Source organism: Dromiciops gliroides, chromosome 2 (assembly GCF_019393635.1).
Source record: "Dromiciops gliroides isolate mDroGli1 chromosome 2, mDroGli1.pri, whole genome shotgun sequence".
NCBI classification, from domain to species: Eukaryota; Metazoa; Chordata; class Mammalia; order Microbiotheria; family Microbiotheriidae; genus Dromiciops; species Dromiciops gliroides.
In genome coordinates this window covers 451,018,585-451,038,364 of record NC_057862.1, presented here as the reverse complement: position 1 = coordinate 451,038,364, position 19,780 = coordinate 451,018,585, and positions in this window count along the sequence as shown.

The window sequence follows — 19,780 nt, the reverse complement described above, 5'->3', positions numbered from 1 at the left end:
GGGTAGCTAAATTCTCTGAGAAAAAAACTTGCCCCCTTTTTCCATGCAGGTGAATGGAATGAGATGATGGAATCCACAAACCAATCCCTACATGGTCACTCATTGCACAGTTCTCCATTCCCTCAGCCTTGTATGTTCCAATCTCCAATAGCTTCAATTAGCATTCTATGCATTCTCCCATTTTGCTACTTAAATAGGAACAGAGCGAAGAGAAAAATAGCCTCTGACATTTATAAGGCATTTTAGGATCATAGATTTAGAACCAAAAGGGAAATTAGGGGCCACCTAACCCAATCCTCTCATTTAGATGAGGAAACCGTTTCAGAGAAACTTGCTGAGGGTCCCACAGCTAGTAAGTATGTGAGGCAAGATTTGAATCGAGGACTTCCTGACTCCAACGCCAGCATTCTATTTGCTCCATGACAGCGCCTCTCTTTATAATGATCAAAAGTACTTTATGTTCATTATCTCATTTGATTCTCATAGTTATGGACTGAAGCAAGTAAGTAGAGGTATTCTCCCCATTTTACAAATGAGAAAATAGAGGCACAGAAGGATAAAATTAGTTTATACAACTAGTAAGTCAAAGGGTCAGGATTTAAATCCAGCTGCACCATAACTGCTTGGGGGTGTGTTTCAACCAAATTTAATACCTCCACCAAAGGAGGAGTGGATGGAGGTGGATACAAACATTAACTCCTCTGAGTTGGGGGTTTGTCAGAGAATCCTAAGCAGGATTTTATACATGAGAAAATTAAGATCTTTCCATCTGTATCTGTGAAATGAAAGATATGCAAGAATAAAATGGATTTGTTTGTCAAATCTCCAAATACGAGAACTAGCATCCATCCCCTTTGGAGCCTGAGAAAAGGCAAATCGCAGAATGTCAGAACTGGAAGAGCTCTTACACTCTTATAGTTCAATCCCATCATTTTACTTTATTTTTATTTTATTTTACTTTATTTTATTTTTGGTGAGGCAAACAAGGTTAAGTGACTTGCCAAGGGTTACACAGCTGGTGTCAAGTGTCTGAGGCAAGATTTGAACTCAGGTCCTCCTGACTCCAGGGCCAGTTCTCTATCCACTGTGCCACCTAGCTTCCCCTATCCCATCATTTTAGAGAAAAGGAAGCTGAGGCCTAGTGAGGGGAAGTGTCCTGTTCAAGGTCACATGGTTAGTTCTCATGACTTCTGAGTCAGTGGTTTTAGGACACATAGTAGAAAACCCTAATTTACAGAAGCAGATAGTAAAGCACATGATTGGTTATTCCTGGGGGTCAAATAGACTCAATATCTTTTCCATCAATATCCAGTCTCTATAGACCCACCCAGAGGCTCACTACCCATGTAACTTTGGACAAGTCATTGGTGCTCACTTTTCTCATCTGTAAAATGAGAGCATTGGATTAAAAGGCCTCTGAGAGCCACTCCAGCCCCACCTCTGTGATGCTGTGATCCTATAAATTAATTAACCAAGTACTTCTTCATTGCTGACTATGTTCCTAGCACTGTAAATAAGAGGTTTCAACAAATCCTAGATGACAGATTGATGCTTGGGGGAACAAGATAAAGGACCACCACAGCCTCTCATATCATCCCCTGATCCCTTGTGGTAACAACCTACCCTCTCAGACCTCACACAGAACTTTGTTTCTACAACTCTCATGTATCTGTGCAATGTTGTGTATGTTACTTATATAGGAGCTCTCTGGCTTTGTCTTACTTCTTCTTCCTAGAATATTATAGGATCATATAGCATGAAGATCTGGAGTTGGAAGTATCCTGAAGAGCCATCTATCCTACCCTTCCCTATTTTAGAGATGAGGAAACTGAGGCCCATAGGAATCAAATGTCTAGGAGCAGCTAGGTGGCGCAGTGGATAAAGCACTGGCCCTGGATTCAGGAGGACCTGAGTTCAAATCCAGCCTCAGACACTTGACACCAGCTGTGTGACCCTGGGCAAGTCACTTAGCCCTCATTGCCCTTCAAAAAAAGAAAAGAAGAGAAGAGAAATCAAACGTCTTGCCCACGATTTTTGTTCCCTTGTTTTTTCAGGCATTGTCCCCGTTTGAGATCTTCTTGGAAAAGATACTGGAGTTGTTTTTGCCATTTCCTTCTCCAGCTCATTTTACAGATGAGGAAACTGAGGCAAATGTGATTAACTGATCTATCCAGGGTCACACAACCAGTAAGTATCTGAGGCCAGATTTGAACTTAGGAAGATATGTCCTCCTGACCCCAGGCCTGGTGCTTTATCCACTGTGCCACCTAACTCCCCTTTCCAAGGTTAGCCACACCCAAAATGTCAAAGTTGACATTAGAAATGAGGTCTGTGAAGCTGATTTCATCACTCTTCCTATTGCAGCTGGATGTGGGTGGGGGCCATGTTTAATCTTTGTAGCTCTTTGTCTGCCATAGCACAGTTCTGCCCACAGCAGACGTTTGATATATGTTTGATGAATGAACGAATAATATAGAGTATTAGAGTTATCTGTGTATGTGTCTCAGCACCCCAACACTGTGCTAGCTTCTGTGATGGGCACCCAAACTTTTTATCTCCTCCAGTGCTCTGTACTTAGTAGACACTTGGTCCACCTTTGTGAATGAATGAACAAACTGCCTAGTATCCGCGACAGCATCATGATTGGCTAGTCCATTGTGAATTCCTTAAGGTTTTACACTCTCAGAGGTCAAGGTACATGAGCCAGTGAGAGTTTTACCTGGGTTTCACAGAGAGTGGAGTTATGACTTCTTACTTGGCTCCAGTTGTTTGGAAGAAGACAGAAAACAGTCTCTCCCATTGTAGTCAGATCCTGTGAGGCCTGGAGAAGAGCTATGTTGGGTAATGATTAGTTTCCTTGCCATTGTTGGAACTGAGCGATGGTGTTGAAGAGGTCCCATTGATATAATGACTCAGTACAACATCACTTCCAGTGTAATGGTTTGGGGCCTAAACCAAGTGACTCATGCAGAACTGATTACTTTTTAGAAAAAAAAAAATAAAACGACCCGGCTGGTTGTTTATCATCAGGCTTCATTTCAGACAGCTCGCAATGTTGCAATCACTTGATTTACAGCAGTTTTTTGAACCAGCCCCAACAAATGGGAGAAGAGACTTGTCCCAAGCAAGGTTCAAACCCATTGTTGTATTTTCACCTGCTCCCAGTGACACCTGTGGAGTTTGCTGACACTGCCCTTGTTTATAGTGTAGTGTGGGTTGCTTTGGGGAGGCACCAGATGAAAAAGCTGTTGCTTCTCCTAGGCTCCTGGGTTCCCCCACCCTTTGTAAGGTAGCTTCTGTAATTATTTCACGCTGCCAACACCACCTATTGAGCTCGTTTTCTTTTTCTTTATTTTCGCATTTCTCTTTCTCTCTTCTTTCCTTCTAATTAGCTATCTGTGTATGAATATCATCACCCCTACTTCTATCCTTCCATTCTTCCTTCCTTCCCATCCTCCCTCCCTTCCATCCTTCTTTCCTTCCTTCCTTTCTTTTTTCCCTGTCCTTCTCATATTGAGTATTAGAGTTATCTCTGTATGAATATCATCTATTTTTTTCATTGAGTATGAGCTATTTGCATATTGCTATCACTTCTCATTCTTTTCCTTCCTCCTTTCCTTCCTTCCTTCCTTCCTTCCTTCCCTCCTTTCTTCCTTTCTTTCTTTTCTTCCTGATTGTCTTTCCTCCCCTCTTTATTTCTAATACTGAGTATTAGAACTATCTGTGTATATGTATCATTTCCCTTTCTTTTCTCCCTTCTTTCTTTTTCTCTTTTCTTTTTTCCTCTCTTCCTCTCTTCTCTCTTTCCTTCTGTCTTTCTTGTTTTTTCTTTCCCTTTCCTTTCTTTCTTCTTTTTCTCCCTTCCTTTCACTTTTTTCATTTTTCCTTTTTTCTTCCTTTCTTTCTCCATCTTTCCTTTTCTCCCTTTTCTTTCTCCACCTTTCCTTTTTTTCTTCCTTTCTCTTTCTTCATTTTCTTCCTTTTTTCCTTTTTCTTCTTTTCCTTTCATTTTTTTCTTCTTCCCTTTTTCTAACTTTTTTCCCTTTCTTCCTTCTCACCACTAAATTAAAAACCTCTACATATATGTGAAAAGTATACACACCTATTTTCGGGAAAAACTCAGTTGCAAGTTGCATGTATTACAGTGAGATCCCCAGCTGAACCATTGGGCAGGATTGCTTTCAGAGTTACCAGATAAACTAGGGAGAACTGTGCTGCAAGGTTTAAAATCCAGTTCACTTCAAATAAGTGCCCCAGAGCTAAAGTGACAGTTTAAAAAAAAACAACAGAAAGGAAGCAATCAAACCAAAGACTGCTAGAGGGAGAAGAATCTCCCAGCCAGGAAGGATCATACTAGCTAACTATGAGGAAGCTTTGACAGATACTAAGGTCTGTGTACACACTCTTCAAAGAAGGAGTTGTTTCAGTAACACACACATACACCCCACCCCTCTCCCACTTGTTTTTATACCTTTCCATGATAAATGTCGCTTTCATAGATCACATTCTGCTTTCTGGTTTTTGTTTTCCTATCTTTCTGGAGTTGGAGTCCATGATTTCAGATCAGTCTAGGAGACTACCAAAAGATAGTCCCACCTCTGTGGGAAGGTTTTGAGAATTTGATAAGAACCTCCCCCGCCACCCCCCCCCCAGTTCCCCTTGAGATGATTGGAAGTGCCCTGGGAAGGTCACAAAGTAGTGGTTGAGAGTCATTTCTTTGAAGGTGATAAGATTGAGAAGCAGGACTAAGCAAGGTAGGAAGATACCAAGGCGCAATGAGGTATAATTTTAATGAAATCTTTTCTAAATGCTTTTCTTTTTCATGCTAGAAAATGTTTCTCTTCATGACTTTATTTTGTGATCAGTCTAGTTAATGTGTTACAGCCCCCCAGTGGGCCAGAACCCACAGGGGGTACAATTTTCCAGTCCTAGCAGAGGTTTCACAATAGCACAATAGCCCAAAAAGGTCTGCATCATACCTGAGGCAAGCAGGGGAAAAGCTTCTCCTCCTCCTTCTGAAACATCTGTGAATATTTTGAAGCTGCCAACGAAAACTTTGGTACAATAAAACCACAATGCTTTCCATCAAGGCTTAATATGAAAGCTAGACGGAGTGCACCAGCCAAAGTATATACTGTGGATGGTGTGCACCCTTCCCAGAAGGACGCAGCCTGCTCGGATTGCAAAACGTTTGACTGTAGTTTCCCTCACTCACTCTGCATGCCTGACTCCCTGAATTTACGGGATCCATGATCCTTTGTCCAAAACAATGAAGAGCAAATGGCGGCCATCCTGAGATTCATCCATTTGCAGGAGGGACTGAGCTAAGTGATTAATTGACACTGTGCATTCCTGATATTGGAAGGAAATCAAAGAGTGTAGAGTTGGTTGGTGAATACTCTACATCCAGAATCCTCAGCAACAGCCCACAAGACTCTAGATTCCTTGGGCCACACGAACATAGGAGGGATACGGATTGACCCTGCCCCCAACTCTCTATGCTATCCTCCCCTCCCCAATCCATCAAAGCTGAGTACCTGAACAGGTGAAATAATAACAATAATATAGGAAGGTGCTGATTAGTGTGAAAAAGGAATCCTCTGAAGTGGTCACACCACATATTTCCATTGGGATGGAACATAAAGGCTCTCTATTGCCTCCTGGATCAAATACAAAATGCTCTGTTTGGCATTGAAAGCCCCTCATAACCTGGCCCCCTACTATCTTTCCAGTCTTCTTGCACTTTCTTACACTGGGATTACCCTGTCACATGGCACTGGCCTCCTGGCAATTCCACAAACAAGGCACAGCAGACCTATTTGTTCAAAAATATTGATAGCAGCTCTTTTTGCGGCGGCAAAGAATTGGAAATTGAGGGAATGCCCATCAATTGTGTAATTGCCAAACAAATTGTATATGAATGTAATGGAATACTATTGTGCTCTAAGAAATGACATGCAGGGTGATTTCAGAAAGACCTGGAAAAACTTTCATGAACTGATGCTAAGCAAAGTGATCAGTACCAGGAGAACATTGTACACAGTAACAGCAATATTAAACAATGATCAGCTGTGGATGACTTAGCTATTTTCAGCAATACAATGATTCAAGACAATTCTAAAGTACTAATGATGAGAGATACCATCTACCTCCAGAGAAAGAACTGATGGAGTCTGAATGTAGAATGAAGCATACTTTTTTCATTTTCTTTATTTTCTTCATTTTTTTTCCTTTTGGTCTATGTCTTCTTTCACATGTCTAATATGGAAATCTTTTGCATGATTCCAGGTATAACTTATATCAAATTGCTTATCATCCCAGGGAGTGGCAAGTTGAGGAAAGAAGGAAGAAAATTTAGAATTCAAAAATTTTTTAAATGAATGTTAAAAATTATCTTTACATGTAATTGGAAAAAATAAAATATTATTTTGTAAAATTACCTCATTGATCCTCACAATAACCATAAGAAGTAGATGCTATTATTGTGGTCGTGTTGGTAGCTCTGAGAAGTTACCTCCTTTCCTCTGTCATCTTGGCACTGCTCCTGTAGATGCTATTATCATCCCCATTTTACAAATAAGGAAACTGAAGCAGAAAAAGGTTAAGAAACTTGCCCAGGGTCACATAGCTAGTAAGTGTTCTGGGGCCAGACTCAGATCTGCCCAACTCTAGGCTCAGTGTATCATGATGCCAATGATGATGCTGATGATACTAAATAATAATAATGACTAGACTACTTACATCACAGGACTACTATAAGGAAAGAACTTTTTAATGGGTTCATGAACTTGGATGGGAAAGACAATTATATCTTATTTTTACTCATTTCTAACTAAAAGTTTGTAATACCTTCAGTTATGATTTTTAAAAATCATAGGCTTCATTAGACTCCCAAAAGGGGTCTATGATCCCCAAAAGGCTTTAAGAACCTCTGGACTAGATGAACTTTGAGGTCTATTCTAGCTCTTCTAACATTTTAACAACCAACGTCATATGTTCATAAAGTCCTCCTGGACTCTGACATTCCATGTCTATGAATCCAACAGGCACATGGACAAAGTGTCTCGGAGTGGGCTGATCTTGGAGACAGTATCTGCTGAGGGAAGGAGAGAGACTTGTTCTTACCCCTGCTGTGTCCTGGGACTAATTCTCATTCTGACCAGCCTTTGATCCACCCAGCTTCTGGAATGTAGGCCACTTGTGCATGGCTCTCTCCCTCCAATTAGGCAGCGGCAGGAGGAGACACTTAGAGAACTGGTGTCTTAGAGTTTGTTGTTTATGGTCCTAGGGGCAGAGGGAAACCCCTAATAAATGGATATTCTGGATACTTTGGGTGGTTTGCTGAGGAGATCAAAGACGGGTAGATCTCAATTTCAAATCTATTACATCACCCTTCCCTGTTTCTATTCCTGGTTTATTCTACTGGGATGGAGTAAGAGGGAAGGAAGAAAGTAATTTTTTTCTGTTGGCCTTGGCCAATAAGATGGGAGGCCATCCTCTCTAGGGAACGAGTTTCTTTGTGAATTGCCTGTATATTATTTCTGCGTGTATAGCATTTTAGACTTTTCAAAGTACTTTCACATACACTGTGACATAGCAGCACCATGGCATAGGCAGGAAGAATAATTACTTACATAGTTCCTAATATGTGCTAGGCATTATGCCAAGTGCCTTACAAATACTATCTCATTTGATCTTTACAACAGCTATGTGATGTAGGTGCTATTATTATCTCCATTTTACATATGAGGAAACTGAGGCAGACTGAAGTTAATTGACTTGCTCAGGATCACAGTCAGTATATCTAGGCTAGATTCCTGACTCCAGGCCCAGTGCTCTATCCACTCTGCCACCTAGCTGCCCTCTCAACATTAGAAAGTTTTAATATACTGAGCCAAAATTTGTCTCCTTGTACTACCTACCTATTGTTACAATGTCTGCCCACTATGTCTGCTCCCTCTTCTATGTTACAATCTTTCATATATTTGAAAGCAGCTATCACATCAACCATGAGCAAAGGTGTATTGGAACCAGGGTAAACTCTCTCCCCAGAGCTGATTGTCAGATTTTTCAGTGGGAACATGTATACCTCTGAAATTGGCAAATACAACAAATCAGAGATTTATTTATTGTTTTGTTGATTATCTAGTCTTTAAAAATAATGGAAATCGAGTTTAAAGGTATCATGAGAGACCTGGTTATTAAACATTTACCAACACACCCTTGCATAAGTCTTTCCTTCTATATAGTAAATAGCTTCAGTTCCTTTAATGTCTTCTTTCATCACAGTTTCCAGCCCTTACATATTATGTTGAAATTTGGTTCCCTCTAAGTTTGACCCAAGGGTCCTAGTTCTGCCCTCTGGGCTGCCTTCTTCCTCTTTTCCCCTGGAATTCTCTTTTACACTGCAACATTTCACCCTCTATCTTTTCATTCCCCAAATTCAGATTATTGTAGTGTTTTCTTAGCTTGAAGACTGCATCAAGTCCTTTCCTGGACTCCTCCATTTGTGTTCTTCTTTTTTCTGAACATGACATTGCTGCTCTCATGTAGGCTGCTACCTATTTTGCCCGCATTCAAAGCCAGTCCTGTCTGCCTAACGTCATTTATTCACTGTTAGTCTTTGGAATTGGCAGCCGACAGCTGGAATTCCAGTGTAGCATGCTTCAGAATACCCTTGTCTCCAGGGGTCTGGTCCATAGGACATGAAGAGGTGTGTGCTAAAGGAATCAGTAGAGATGATTCAGCAGTCATCTCTGAATCACAGCTCAAGTGCCATCTCCTCCAGGAAGCTTTCTTTGACTTATCCCTTGTATGTAACAACACTTCTACCCACCTCCTGCAGAACTCTATTCCCCAACAAAATATTGGTGGACAATCACATCATTTTAACAATTATGAGAATGGCATTGTGGGGTAGAGAATACTTGAATTTTCAGAAAGACGTGATTTCAAAACCTTTCCCCAAGATTTACTATCTGTGTGGCCATAGGCATATTGTTTAACCTCAATCTCAGGCAACTCTTTAAAACTAATCTAACAAGCTCTAGAGGGCAGCTAAATGGCACAGTGGATAGAGTCAGGAGGACCTGAGTTCAAATATAGCCTCTGACACTTACCAGCTTGTGTGATCCTGGACAAATCACTTAACCCTGATTGCCTTACACATCCAGGACCATCTCCAGTCATCCTGATGTATATATCTTGCCACTGGACCCAGATAGCTCTGGAGGAGAGAGTGAGGTTTTGTATAGCTCTGCCTCACTTAAATCCAATTCACTGCAAGTCATGATATCACCTCCCAATGTCACAGTCCTCTTCTAAAATGAAGGACCAACAACAACAAGAAATAGTTCGAGAGGAGGTTGTGTTGAGAAAACATTTTGCATCTTAAAAATCACATCCCTAACTTCAGATAAAGTACTTTGCATACATCATTTCATTTGATCCTTACAATAACCCTTCAAAGTAGGTAAATACATATTGCAGGTATCATTAAACATAAGGGAAAACTGAGACTTGGAGAGGTTAAGTGACTTGCCTGTGGTTTTACAACTTGCGAGTGTTGGGGTAAGGCAGTCCCCCCTTCATATCTCCCCATCTTCCCCTGTAGCACCATTGTGCACATTTCTGATGTACTTGTGCAGGACTGTGCATTATAGTTACATGTTTGTTTGATGTCTGCTGAACTGCACTATTTAATCTGTGTATGATTCAGTCCCCTACTAGACTGTGATCTCCAGAAGGACAGAGATGCTGTTTTAACTAAGCTTTGTAACTCTTCCTGCACCTGGCACTGTCTTCTTCACATGCTAGGAATTTAATAAATACCTGCTATATTGGACTGGTGGTTAAAAAAAACTTATTGAATTGTGCTAGAAGTTTCACAATAGATCATGGAAGGGGCCTTCTGGCTCCCTTCCTTTTTTTTTTCTTTTTGGTGAGGCAATTGGGGTTAAGTGACTTACCCAGGGTCACACAGCTAGTAAGTGTCAAGTGTCTGAGGCCGGATTTGAACTCAGGTCCTCCTGACTCTAGGGCCAGTACTCTATCCACTAGCTGCCCCTGGCTCCCTTCCTTTTACAGATGAGGAAACTGAGACTCAGAAAGGTTGTGACTTGCCCAGGATCATATAGCTAGGATGTGTCAGAAGGATTAGAACCCAGGTCCTTCTTAACTCTAAATCTGGCATACTATGCTATTGGATCATAGATTTAGAGCTACATGAGATCTTAGAGACTATGTAGTCCAACCCTCTCATTTTATAATGGACAAAACCGAGGCCCAGAGAAATAAAATGATTTTTCCAAGGTCTCACAGCTAGTTAACCTGGGCTTATGTAGACAATACCAGAGCAACAATAAAAGTGCTATAGCAATCTGGTGAACTATTAAGATTTACAAAGTATTTTTCCTAAAATACCCCTGGAATGAAAATAACGGAAACATTATTATGCCCATTTTACAGATGAGAAAACTGAGGCTTGGGGAAGTGAAATGACTTGCCCTTGATCACACAGCTGACATAAAAACTGGCATTTGAATTCGTCTACCATAGCTAAGTTTAGTACCTCTTTTATTTCACCTCTTAGCCACTACAATATCTGCCTGTTTGTGTATGCAACTATTTGCAGTTAAGATGTTATAAAAGAGAGAAAGATTAGTTGATTGGCCGTATAGACTTCATAGGCCAGTCAGTCTTTTAGTTACAAAGATGAGTGAGCCCTTTGTACGGGCACAGGCAATTCAACTTTTCTGGGACATGTCACCTGAAGAAAGCTATCACAGTGCTCAAGAGAAACATCCTGAGTTCCCGTTTCCAAGGGATCAAGCAGTCTTGGCATCATAGGATTTCAAGTTGGAAGGGACTTTAGAGATGATATAATCAGGCTTCTCCACCCTCATACCTGTAACGATTGGAATGACGCCACCTGCTAGAGACTTACTGTAGAAAAGCTCCACCATGAGGTGAAGGGCTCTGAAGGCAAGACCATGTGTCTTTGATTTGGAGTCAGGAAGTGACGTTTGCTTGTGGGAGGGAGAAGGGGGAGCCTGGCGCTCTGACTCGCTCTTTTTCCTGTGGACTCTGGCGGAGAGCGGAGCTAGGAATGTTCTCTCCCTTTAATAGATAGATGAATGTAGGCCTTTCTCTCTCTCTTTACCAAATTCTTATTCTCCTTAATAAATGCTTAAAAGCCTAACCCTTGCTAAAGCTTATAATTTATTGGCGACCACTCATTAGATATTTTAGACAGACCAGCTAGAATTTTAGCTTTAACATACCCATGTTGCCAATGGGGAAACTGAGGTCAGAGAGGTGAAGGCAGGAAAACATGCTGGGTTTCCAAGATAACAGTACTGGAGTCAGGGGATTTAGAACTGCAAGGCCCCTTTATATTACAAAAGATAATCCATTTCAACCTCCACCCCCCAAATTTACAGATGAGAAAACCAAAGCACAGAGTGAACTGATCTGCCCATAGGAACTCAGATACTCTGACTCCAACCTCGGACAAATCACTGAACATCCCTGAGTTTCCATTTCATCATCTGTAAAATGAGGGGGCTCAATTTAATGACTGGCTGGCCCTTATAGCTCAAAACTATGAGCCCACGGTCCCATCTTTCTTTCCACTATGCTACCTCATCCCACATGTGGGGGCATGGCCTGGCTGACTCCATGCAGCTGTTGCGTTGGGTCCCATGCACCCATATAGAAGCTTCTGAAATCTAGGAGCAAGCAGGCTCCCTAAAACTCTGCACAGAAGGGCAGGCTATTGGAGATTTCTCCTTGGGATCTCTCTTTTCCCAATCCCTCTCTGCCCCTAGTGGTTCCTTTCTCTCTTCCTCTTTCCTCTCTTTTTCTCCTCTCTCTCCTTCTTTCTCTCCCCCCACTCCATCTTCTTCTCCCTCATCCATTCCCTTCTTCCTTCATTTCTCCCTCACCCTCCCTCCTTTTTCCTATTTACTTTTCTCCTTTAACCCCTCCCTCCTTTCTCTCCCCTTCTTCACCTCTGCCTCTTCCCTCTTCTCCCTCATACCCTCCTTTCTCTTCTCCCTCACCCCCTCCTTCTTCTTTTCCCTCATCTCCTCCCTCCTTTTCCTCCCCCTCCAAACCACATCATTGTAATTAAAGCCAGCAATTTTGTTATGAGGCTAATAAAGAGCAAGTGGCTACAAGGGCTTCAGATTTAACTCAGCTCAGAATCGGCTGGAGGTGCTTGCAATAAACCTCAGCATTTTTAATGAGTTCTTTACAACTGCTAAATGATTAAACCAGAGATTGACAAGAGTAACTGGTAGCCCAGAATCTTGGCACCAAATAAGACAAGGGCCCCACCCTTCCCCTCTGGCGTCCCATCTAAATCATCCCCACAAAGTACACAGAGAAACTGTCAGGAGTAATACGGTCTGTGCAATTTAATTAAGGAACTGATAAGCACCCATATATCATAGTTACCTAGGAAACATTATTTTATTTTCCCTGAGATTTGACTAAGATCTACATTGAAAACAGTCTCCTTCCAGTAACTGCAGCTAAAGATAGCAGGGAGGTCTGCCCATCAGAAACCCATTAAGCCTATTGGCTGGTGGGACAGGGAACTTTTCTCCCCAAATGGGCATCCTGGGAACTTGCCAAGAAACATTTGCCATTTGGTCTTTATCATGCAATGCTAGTGGACAACATTTACACAGGCCTCAGTTCAATGGCATGATATAAATAAGGTGAAAAGCTGAGACCTACCTTTTTTCCCCATTTTTCTTGAAAAGCATTCAAACTTTCTGTCTACAACTCAGTAATAACTACATGGGGCAATAGAGACCTTGAAGAGTGGGGGAATCTTTCCTCTGCCTCTCTCTCCCTTTCAGGGTTGCCTGAGAGACAGGCTAGCCCAGTGGGAAATATGTTTGGCTTAAGTCCAAAAACCTAGGATGCAATTCTGGCTGTGATTTTTGTGTGTGTGTGTGGAGGGGGGGCAGGGCAATGAGGGTTAAGTGACTTGCCCAGGGTCACACAGCTAGTAAGTACCAAGTGTCTGAGGCCAGATTTGAACTCAGGTCCTCCTGAATCCAGATCCAGTGCTTTATCCACTTCACCACCTAACTGCCTCTGGCTGTGATATTTAATAGCAAATCACTTACTTAGCCTTCTCTGAGCCTCAGTTTCTTCATTTACAAAAAAAAGGGATTAATACCATCTTCCCTGCTCCCCTTAAAGTTGTTGTTTAGTTGTTTTAGACTCTCCATGACCCCATTTAGGGTTTTCTTGGTAGAGATGCCAGAGTGGCTTGCCATTTTCCTCTCCAGCTCATTTTACACATGAGGAAACAGGGTGAAATATCTTATCCAGGGTCACATAGCTAGTAAGTGTCTGAGGCCAAATTTGAATCCAGGAAGAGTCTTTCTGACTCCAGGTCCAGTGCTCTATTCACTGCTCCACCTAGCTACCTCACCTTAAAGTTATCTGAAATCAAATGAGATATCTGTGAAAATCCTTTGTAATATAAAGTACCAGGTGAAGGTAATATAGCATTGTGATTATTCTTGAAGGGGATGGTGATAAAGCATTGATTCTAAAGGTCAATTGGGCCTCAAACCCTGCAAAACCTTTACATGCTGACATGTTTGGGAGAAAGGAAGGGATATTAGTGTAATATAAAGTAGGCTGGTCTTGGAGTCTGGAGACCTGGGTTCAAATCCCAGTTTCGTGTAACCCTGAGTCAGTTATTTAACCTCCCTAAGGTTCAGTTTGCTTTCTGTGAAATAAGAATCATGTTTGAATGATTTGCCTCATGAGGATATGATGAAGAAAGTGCTGTGTCAACCATAAATGCTATAGAGATGTGAGTTGCAATGGTTAGAGGCTCTTGGTTCAAATCCCAGCTCTTATATTTATTGCCTATATGACCTTGGGCAAGTCATTGAAATTTCCTGGGTCTCAATTGCCTCATCATTAAATGAAGGAATTGGATTAGATGACCCACAAGGTTCCTTCCAACTCTAGACCTGTGATTCTGTGAAAGTTCCTAGGTTCCCTTCATTGAGCCTATGGTGCAAAGATAGAAATTCTCCTCAACCAAGTCCTGTAGTCGTTTTTAAACTGTCAAAGTAATATTTTGGTAGGAAAAACTAGTCATTCAGCTATCCAAAGAGAAAGCCAATAAGAATTCAATTGAAGTGAGATACTTCTTTAAAAAGGTTAAATAGGCAAAGGCATCTCTTTTAGTGGGGCAGCTAGGTGGTGCCATAGCACATAGAGCTTTGGACCTGGACTCAAGAAGATTCAGCTTCCTGATTCCTGCTTGCCTCAGTTTCCTCATCTGTAAATGAACTGAAGATGGATATGGTAAACCACTCCAGCATCTTTGCCCAGAAAACTCCAAATGGGGTCATGAAGAGTCAGACATAACAACAACCAAGCTTCCTTTTATTAGGAACTATTTCTTAAAGGGATTAGTACTATATTGAGAACAAGAGAAAGGTAATCCTCCCCATTCACCATTCCCAAGGGCAAAACGCAGAATTTAGCATCACAGGAAATCATGACAAAACAAAAACAAAAACAAAAAACCAACTCTGTGGCTAATAGCAAAACTAAGGGTGGCTAACATTAGAGCCTATGACACCCTGTCTTTGGGTCCCTTCTCTAAGTCTGAGTTTCCATATTTGTAAAATAAGGTTAGACTTGATGATATCTATGCTACAACCTACCTACAACCTAGACTCCAGCTCTCAATTAGATTATTTTATGTCTAGAACTACTTTAAAAATAGTTTATATCCCATTCTTTAAAGGCTTTTAGCTGATCATTAGAGAGAATGTACATTAGGGAGGTGTATTTAGAGAGTAAAAAGTCCCAGAGTAATTAAGGAAAGGGGCATCTAGTACAAGGGATAGAGTGTTGGGGCAGGAGTAAAGAAGATTCATCTTCATGACTTCAAATCCAGCCTCAGACACTTACTAGCTGTGTGATCCTGGGTAAGTCACTCAATCCTGCTTGCCTCAGTTTCCTTATCTGTAAGATGAGCTGGGGAAAGAAATGTCAAATAACTAGTATCTTTGCCAAGAAAACCCCAAATGGGGTCACAAATAGTCTGATACGACTGCAAATGACTGAACAACAAAATAGAAGAAACAGTTTATTATCAAAGAAGAGTATTCCTAGAAGAAGAGATAGGTAGGTCATTTACTAAGAGTAAGGAATAACTAATGGATAGTCCACATGCTCTTTTGGTATTCATTCAATGTCAAGAGACAGATGGGAAAGCCCTTAGCACATTGGGCAGCCCCTGAGGATGATTTTCTTTTCCTTGTATGCAAACTACCTTGTATTCTCTTTGTATGTATTAGGTGTATATTTATATATGTACATGTAGGTCTCCACAACACCATTAGAATATAAATTCTTGAGGACAAAGACTATGTCCCTTTTGCTTTTGTAATAATAATAATAATAATAATAATAATAGTAATAACACTTATATAGCACTTAAAGGTTTGCAATGCACTTTATATATGTGATTTCATTTGATGCTCATTTTAAACATGAGGAAATTAAGACTGAGAGGTTAAGTTACATATCTCATACAGGTCTGAGGCAGGACTCAAACTCAGGTCTACTTGACTCCAAGTCCAGCACTCTATTCACTATGCCACTCAGCTGCCCAATAATTTACACAGTGCCTGGCATATAGCATGGGCTTAATAAGTGCCTAATGATTGATTCATTGACTTTTCACTTACTGATACAAATGGTTCTGGGATCTCATTGATTTGCTAATACTCTGCAAAATGTGGGTTGCAACTCATCCATGTCTACCCATCTTAATGTATTTACGGTATATAAAGATTTTAAAAATAAGTATTATATATACCTGGGTCTTTTTTACCCGTTGAATCATTTCATCAATATTTACTAGTTTTAGATTTAGTATGAAGTTTTAGAGTGTCAAGATTATTTTAGCTAAAAATTTGGAAAGGACATAGTAATAGTATAGAGAAAATGTTTATTCAGTGGTTTTCCACTCTAGTTTACCTGTTCCTTAGGATGAGCTCAGCAAGGGACCCTCTCTTCCATCATTCATGTTCTCCAAGAAGAATCAGTGTGGTATAATGGCTAGAGCGTTGAACATACATTCAAGAAACAAAGGTCTGAATCCCTACTCCATCACTTACTAGTTACAAGTCCCTTGACTTACCTCCAATTGATTTCATCTTTTAAATTGTCATGATGCCATGTCTGCTACTTCACTCACAGAAGAAAGAGCTACGTGAATATTTTTTAAAATAGTTCTTTCTATAGTACTTTGTGGGTAGCCTTCTTCTTTATTTGAGTCTCAAGATAACCCTAACAATAGCAGCTAACATTTATATAGCACTTTAAGATTTGCAAAGTGTTTTAGAAACATTATCTTATTTTTGTCCTTACAATGATGTGAAGTAGATGCTATTATCATCCCCATTTCATAGATGAGAAACCTGAGGCAGACAGAAATTATATGACTTTCACAGGGCCACAGGGTTAGTAAATGTCTGAGGATAGATTTGAACTCACAGATTTCCTGACTCCAAGTCTGGCTTTCTATCTACTATGCCACCTAGCTGCCTCTTTATGCTCCTGAATTGTAGGTACCATCACTTTCATTTTATGCATGAGGAAACTGGGGCTCAGTGAGGCTAGGTGACTTGCCCGTGATAATATAGTGTCAGAGGTTGGATCCAAACAAAAGTCTCCCTCAGTTCCAGGTTTGTACCTTTTTTTTTTTTTTTTTTTTGGTGAGGCAATTGGGGTTAAGTGACTTGCCCAGGGTCACACAGCTAGTAAGTGTTATGTGTATGAGGCTGGATTTGAACTCAGGTACTCCTGAATCCAAGGCTGGTGCTCTATCCACTGTGCCACCTAGCTGCCCCCAGGTTTGTACTTTTATTGTACAGCATGGCCCTCAGCTAGGTTCCTAACATAAGTCTTGAAATTAGATCTTCTAATAACTTGATCTTGCCTGACACAATAAAAGCTAGCATTTATATAGTGTTTTAAAGTTCACAAAGCACTTTATAGATGCCTTACAACGACCCTGTGAGGTGGCTATTATAACCTCCATCTTATTTATAGATGGAGAAACCAAGACTCAGAGAGGTCAAGTGATTTAGGGATCATAGGTCTAGAGCTGGAAGGGACTCTGATCCAGTCTATTCTTTGCCAGATGAGGAAACTGAAATCCAAAGAAGATTGACTTCAGCTTACACAGGTTATGTGACAGTCAGGATTTGAAACCAGGTCCTCTAACTCCAAATTTGACACCCTTTGCAAAGACACTGTGTGTCTATCTAGTAAGTGCCAAATGGCTGAGTTAAATCCAGATCTTCAAGACTGCAAGTCCAGTACTTTTCCTACCATGCCTGCATGCTTTTCCAAACTGTTGTCATGTTGGACTGGAGGCATGGCTGGAAAGGCTAAGAATAAAGTCATTTCCAAAAGGAAAAGACTCACTTTCCTCTATGGGAACGCAAAACAACTAGGTAAAAGGTGAATGTCTCTGTCAGTCCTGATATTGGACACAGTGTAGAATGAAAAATAAGATGACTATTTGAGGAGTAGTACTTTATTTTGGGAAGCCTTTTATTTTTGTATTTGATCAGAGTGTATCAGTTTATTTACTGCCCACCACAGATGGAAATACCTAGTTTGATTTAATTGATTAATTCCAGTGTTTCAGGGGATTTTTTTAGTATATTTTGGTTTCTTACTTGAGTCATACTAGTTATTAATTCTTACAAACTAAAAATACTCATTTATAGGACAGTAGAATGTTAGACCTGTGAAAACCCTTAAAATTATTTATTCTGTACTATTGTGCTGTAAGAAACAATGAGCAGGAGGTGTTCAGAGAAACCTAAAAGGACTTACATGAACTGATGCTGACTGAGAGGAGCAGAATCAAGAGAACATTGTACACAGTAACAACAACAACATTATGTGATGAACAATGGGGATAGACTTGTCTCTTCTCAGCAATGCAACAATTCAAAACAGTTTCAAAGAACTCATGATAGAAAATGTTTTCAACATCCAGAAAAAAAGAACTGTAAATTATGAATGCAGATCAAACCATACTGTTTCTACTTTGGGGCTGTTTTTTCCCCTTCTTTTTTGAGGTTTTTCCCTTGTGCTCTGATTCTTCTTTCACAAGATGGCTAATGTAAAAAATATGTCTAATGTGATTGTACATATACAACCTATATCAGACTGCTTTCCATCTTGGGGAGGAGGGAGGGAAGGAAAGGTGGGAGAAAAAAATTTGGAACTGAAAATCCTGTGAAAACAAATGTTGAGGGGGCAGCCAGGTGGTACAGTGGATAAAGCACCAGCCCTGGTTTCAGGAGGACCTGAGTTCAAATCAGGTCTCAGGCACTTGACACTTACTAGCTGTGTGACCCTGGGCAAGTTACTTAACTCTCATTACCTGCCCCCCCCCCAATGTTGAAAACTATTCTTAAATGTAACTGGAAAATAATAAAATACTTTAAAAAAAAGAAGAGAAAATGTTCTTAACATCCAAAAAAAAGAACTGTGAATTATGAATGCAGATCGAACCATACTGTTTTTACTTTTGGACTATTTTTCCCCTTCTTTTTTGAGTTTTTTCCCTTGTGCTCTGATTCTTCTTTGACAAGATGACTAATGTAGAAATATGTTTAGTGTGATTGTACATACACAACCTATATCAGACTGCTTTCTGTCTTGGGGAGGAGGGAGGGAAGGGAGGGTAGAAGAAAAAAATTTGGAACTAAAATTCCTGTGAAAACAAATATTGAAAACTATCCTTATATGTAACTGAAAAATAATAAAATACTTTTAAAGTTATTCCGATCCCTTCATTTTCTTCTTTTTTTCTTTCTCCCTTCTCTTCTTTCCTTCTTACATCCCTTCTTTCCTTCTTCCCTCCCTCTATTTCTCTCTTCTCTCTCTCTCTCTCTCTCTCTCTCTCTCTCTCTCTCTCTCTCTCTCTCTCTCTCTCTCCCTCCCTCCCTCCCTTCCTCCCTCCCTTCCTCTTTTTCTCCAGAAGATTGCCTCTCCTTAGGCAATCTGGTGGTTCCCCACTCCTCAGGGTTTACCACATTGGGTATGGACACCTAAATGGATTTGGACCCACTTTAGCTTACAACTCCCAAACTCAAGCAATCTCCCAGCCTCAGCTTCCCCAGCAGCCAGGACTAAAAATGTGTGCTACCACTCCCAGTCCCTTTATTTTCAAGATAAGGAAATTGAGACCCAGAGAAACATAATAGTCTCAAAGGGTTGTAGAGTCACAGCTAAAAGATGTCCTTCATGTTATAGTTTGAGGAAACTGAGTCTCAGAGAAGTTGTGACTTTCCCTAAGTTGCAGAGCTGGCATTTGAACCTAGTTCCTCTGAAACCAAACCCAACTCTCTTTCCAGGGGAAGTGATATACCTAGGTTCCAGGAAGCTTAGCCATGTCCTTTGACTAAAAATCCAGTATTCTTTCTATTATACTCTTCATTAGGTTACCCACATTCATTAATTTAGAGGTTTATTTTTATGGAATTGAATCAAACTTGTTTGTCTGGGTAGATTACAACCTCAGTCAGACCATGCAACAACTTTTATATATTTAAAAAAACTAGTTGTTAGGGGCAGCCAGGTGCCACAGTAGATAGAGCACCAGCCCTGGAGTCAGGAGGATGTGAGTTGAAATTTAGCTTCAGACACTTACTAGCTGTGTGACCCTGGGCTAGTCATTTAATTCTGATTGTCTCAC